This window comes from Cibotium barometz, chromosome 5 (genome assembly GCF_041138505.1).
Source record: "Cibotium barometz isolate CiBa-2024 chromosome 5, ASM4113850v1, whole genome shotgun sequence".
NCBI lineage: Eukaryota > Viridiplantae > Streptophyta > Polypodiopsida > Cyatheales > Cibotiaceae > Cibotium > Cibotium barometz.
The window spans coordinates 40,596,042-40,601,746 of record NC_141050.1 but is presented as its reverse complement, the minus strand read 5'-3'; positions in this window follow the sequence as shown (position 1 = coordinate 40,601,746).

Genomic DNA, 5,705 nt, shown 5'->3' with positions numbered 1-5,705 from the left:
TTGAGTCGTGCAATACTATCTCTCTTTGAGCATTATCTTTCTCTCTCTAGTTCTCTCTTTGTTTCTTTCTCTACACACACAACATGAAGATCTTTAATTCTCCTTAGCCTAGGATCTATAGCTTAGCTCTCAATTGGATGTACCTCTAATCGTAACTCTAAAAATTTTAACATGGTATTAGAGCATATGTTCTCTAGCTGCCTTTGTTTCCTTATGCTTTGAGGTCCTCTAATCATTTAGCTGCCTTATGTTCTCTGGTTGCCTTTGTTTTCTTATGCTTTGAGGTCCTCTAATCATTTAGCCACCTATATGAGCAAGTGGTGCCATTGTTGCGTAGTCAGTTTTCTTGCCTGCTTAGCCCCATGGAGTGCCACAATTGCAAGCTAGTGCTCCTCCTTCTGATGACCAGCAGCGCTACCTTGCTCTTTGTTGATTAGCTGCAGCAGTCACCATCAGTAACTACTCGTCTATGCCTTTACCTTGTTGTCATCACTTATTTCCTATCGAGGATCTGTCCCCCAGCAGGCAATCACTGCCAAAACAGGAGAAAATGCTTGTCCACATAGCACCTTGATTCCATCACCTATAGACAAAAAAGTCCCCATCGAGCAGCATCAACATCATCTTCACTGGTTGCATCTTGTAAAATTTTGGGACTTTTTCTACATTTTTTATTTTTGCATCAAATTAAAGCTACAACATCAGAGAAAACTTGGGGCTTTTGCAAAACTACCCTTTACATCAGAAATTGAGACTTTGTACTTCACTAAATTTGATGCTTTTCTCAAAATTGGCTTTTACCAGCCAAATTTGAGCAAAATTGAAACTTGAAACAACCTTGAAATTGGGGGTTTTGCCAAAACTCACCTAAATGTTAAAAATTAAAGAAGAGTCTAGCTTGTTTAGTTTTTGGGACTTTCCAAAAAATCATGTTATGGCAAAATTGATGCCTTCTACATTAGCAGCATGATCATTCCCATAAGTACTAACTTTGCCAATATCACTTTGGGCCGGCATCAACACTGCTTGGCTCCAACAAAGCAATTAAACCTTGCCAGTGCGTCCTTGCATGTGCTTACACCGAGCATTTCATTGTCATCCATGCATGGGTCCCAAGTCATGGTGCCTTGGAAATGTTGCAAAAAATGATCATGCTTCATCAATAAACACCTGCAAAATTGTTAAACTTCTAATTTTATCTCCTTTTTTTTCATGTGTCAAGACTTCACTACTTGTTGTGTTGGGAAGTCCCCCAAAATCTAAATTAAATAATGTATATGTGTGTTTTTCATTTTTAATGCCTTGTTTATAAAAGGCTTCATCATTCTCATCATAACCTTGTTTAGAGCAAGGGGGGGTATCTTGGTAAAATCTCATGTAGACTATCTGAAGAGCACGCAATCAAGGATGGAGACACAAGGGAGAAGGAGAAGTGTGAGCAAGAAGGAGGGAGAGACACACAGACAATAGTGGACTCCTTATCACAATAGTGATAGAGTTTGTGAGTCCTTATTACTTAACCTAGAAAGAATAGTGATAGAGTTTGTGAGTCCTTATTACTTAACCTAGAAAGAATAGTGTCCGACCGCCAGCCTCATATAGGCGGGCACATTGCGCTTCACACCCCAACAACTTCCCACTTGAAGGCCAATGTGCCTTCGAGTGTAGGGTGCATCTGTATACAATTATACACAGAATAGAGTGAAACTCTATCTAGCTAATGCCCATAAGCGCTCTACAATGTGCAAACCGCTCGGAGGAGAGACCTTTGGTAAGAAGATCTACAGGATTATCATCCATATGAACCTTGACAAGTTGTAGACTTTTGTCTTCAAGCACATCTCGAATGAAATGGTACTTGATATCCACATGCTTGGTCTTTGCATGAAACACTGGATTCTTGGCCAAATGGATAGCACTCTGACTATCACAATGCAAGACTGGCATCTCAGCTGAAATACCCAAATCTCCCACTAGACGAGCAAGCCATATTGCTTCTTTGCAAGCCTCAAATGCTGCAACATACTCGGCTTGTGTGGTGGATAGCACTATGCTGTCTTGAATTCTTGATCTCCAAGACACTGCACCTCCAGTGAATGTAAAGACATAGCTTGAGGTGGACCTTCTCTTGTCCAAATCTCCAGCATAATCTACATCTATGTAGCCCACTACACTTGCATCTTCACCTCCAAAACATATGCACATTTCCTTAGAGCCTTCCAAATACCGCATATGACACCTTTCACTGTGTCCCAATGTTTTCGACCAGGATTTGACATGTAGCGACTAACTAATCCCACTACAAAAGCAATATCTGGGCGAGTAGCTATTATTGCATACATCAGAGAACCGGCTGTAGATGAGTATGGAACCTTGGCCATAGCTGCCTTGTCATCATTAGATTTGGGACAATCTTGCAAGCTGAGTTTCACAAGGTAATGGGGTACTGAGTGTCTTCCCCCGTCATATTGAAACGCTCAAGTACCTTGTTGATGTACTTGGTCTGAGACAAGTAAAGCAACTTCTTATCTCGATCTCTTACAATCCGCATGCCAAGAATATGACTAGCATTTCCCAAATCTTTCATGTCAAAGTTACCATGTAACTTTTTCTTTAAGGCATCTATCTCATCCTTGTTCTTACTTCTGGCAATAAGCATGTCATCCACATAAAGGATCAAAATCAGCAAATTGCCATCCTTGGCCCTTTTAGTATAAAGGCAGTGATCTGTTTCACTCATGTGATACCCTTGGGACAACATAAAGGCATGGAACTTGTGATACCACTCCCTGCTGCTCTGCTGGGTGCTTGTTTAAGACCATAAAGGCTCTTTTCTAACTTGCACACCATAAGTTCTTTGCCTTTCTTTTCAAACCCTTCTGGTTGCTGCATGTAAATCTCCTCACATGAAGATCTGGTGGAGAAATGTTGTTCGAACATCCATCTGAACAACCTCCATGTCTTCTTTGGCAGCCAAAGCTAGTACACACTGCAAGGAAGTCATCTTGAGGGGAGAAGATTTCCTCAAAGTCAATACCTTGTTGTTGCTTAAATCCTTTAGCAACTAGCCTTGCTTTGTACTTTGGTTGTCCATCACTGGGTGTGATCTTCATCTTGTAGACCCATTTGCATGGTAATGCATGTTTCCCTTTAGGCAAAGGAGTGTCTGAGACATGAGGTCTACCAGTGGATTTATGTTTTCTTTTGGGAGTGCTAGTGTGAGTTGGAGTAGCAAGAAACATTTGACAGCTACCTTATCGAGTACAGAGGTAGAGTACAAGGTAATAGCATAGTTGAGGATGGGTTTAGAATACAACTGGGCAAGTGGGAAAATCCAGTCCATATCAAGGTTGTAAATCTGGATTTGGTCTACACGACTACACCTCAGTAACCTGTAAATCAAACTCATCTAGCAAGGTCATTATTAGATAGCCATAGCTCATAAGCTTGCTTCGATTCAATGTCACTAGGTTGATTTGCCTCCTCACTTGGGTTTGCTTCTAACATATATGTCTCCTTTGGGGTATGAGGCAACAATCTGAGTGCAGCCTCACTATGATATGGCATGGGTACTAAACGTAAGTAAGCTAAGTAGCTACCTCTAGCTAAGTTGTCTAGGAAATGATCCACCATGCTCCAAAAGGGACAAGGAGTTGGTAACATTATTTCATAGAACGACGATGTAAGTGCGTAAGTTCTTGCCCTCCTCCCTTGCTCTACAAGCTCTTCCTATGCATTTCTGAGACTTGATAGGGTCCTCCCATTGGGTAAAGTACACTCATGGCATCATGACATTGTGGTTTCTCTCCTACCATGGACTGCAAGAGTCCTATTTCATAGTGCCTAAAATAAGTTCTATAGTGCCAGCATAAGTAAGATGATACGTACAACATGGCGACGCTCATAAGTAAAACATGGTGCAAGGGGATGAAACTGTAGGTAGAACAGGCCCACAAAGGTGGTTCCACAACATTGATCCCCTACTAGTGGTGCATAAAAATAGCGTGAGTGGGTTTAAAAAGCAGGAATACTTAGCTGCAATAGTACCATTCTAGGCAATTCAGGTCCAGGATAGGGTCACTCGTATCAATCCACGAAAAGTCCATGCTCACGGCTTGTAGTCACAACAGAGTCATATTTAATTCTCTTGTTTTGACGTGTGCTCTTTCTCATCATCTTTTTTTTTGAATTTTTATGGTTAGTCAGATTTTTAGTATATGTATTGGTGCTTTATTGGTGTGTACATGTTAGTGTAAGCTATATTGTCGTGAATTAGCTTTTTTTAATAGGCTCCCTCTTGATATGGACATGAAATTTGTCATGGAGTGGAATTAGGGGGTAAATATTTAGGCTTTATGGAAACACCCCTCTTCCTACTGTTGCAGGTCATCCTTGGACTTCACGGAGGCTTATGTAAGCTTTTTGTAGTAGCCATTTTATCCACTTGGGACTCTTGCTTTAGGGCGCACCTAGTTGTTGATGTTATTTGGAGTAATCAAGGATTAAAGGTGGTAATATGCTTGCATAAGCATGGATAGGACTTGCAGGTTCTTGGAGAGGTGTTAACATTGATGTGAGGACTTGTTGAGTAGCGGGCCTTTCCTTAAGTACTGGGTTCTCCTAAAGTACTTTTGAAAATAGAGGTTGAGTAGGCATTGAAGAACTTGTAGAGGCCTTATGTGAATTGGAGGCTTTGTTAGAGTCTTCTTTTCTTAAGGGGCAAGACATCTTTTAAATAGCTTTCGAAATCCAAATCTTGTGGGATGTTAGCAATGAAGGTATATCAAGTGGTTTTCCCTTGTTTGCTTTGGCATTAAGGTGCAGAGATTATTGATTGGCCAACAAATGTGTTTGTGAATGATGAGGCTATAGACATTTGCATCCACTTTGGCACCCAAATCCATGTGCTACCCTTGTAGTAGCCTCGAGCTTCAAGAAGACGAGTTGGAATCCATCGAGAGGAGGTAACTTATGGTTTGGATTGATTTTTGTTGCAATGGGGCCTCTTGGGTTTTTTGATCGTAGGTTGGCGATTGAGAACTAGTGGAGAGGCTTTAGGGACCCACTTAAGGGTAGGTTGTGCTTTGCTGATGCTTTATTGGTAGTTGGTTTGGTATGGAGGTAGATGTAGATATGGAGGTTGAAGATGAAGAACCTTGTGGTGGTGAAGTGGATGTTGATGGAGAGGGAATGACATGAGATCGTGTCGATGTTGAGGCATTGTTATTGTGGCATTCAAATGCTTGTTTGCTGGTCCAATGTATTTGATGTGGAGGCAATGCTTGTAGAGTGTAAAAGTGTAGTGTTATAATTTTTTGCCATTGTGACACTCCATATGGCCCAATCAATTCTGCATTGAGTTGCTATCATCGAGGTCCATCCAAGAACTACATGTTTTTTTAAAGTTCTTGGCGAGCATGACCAAAAAGCTAACAACCATGTGCCCGTTACCACCATAGATGATAGTTCTAAGTAAACCAAGTACTTTAGTATTTTTGGCACTTATACGCTTTATTATTATGTTGGACATTTTAAGTTGAGGTTTACCCAACTGAATCCATGTAGCAAAGGAGAGTAGATTGTGACTAGCACCCATGTCAAGCATAGCATTATAAAACACTTTATACCATAGGGGCTAGGGAACTCAATGGGTGTTCTAGGAGCTGGGATGTGATCATTGTCGATTACCTCTCTAACATAAGCTT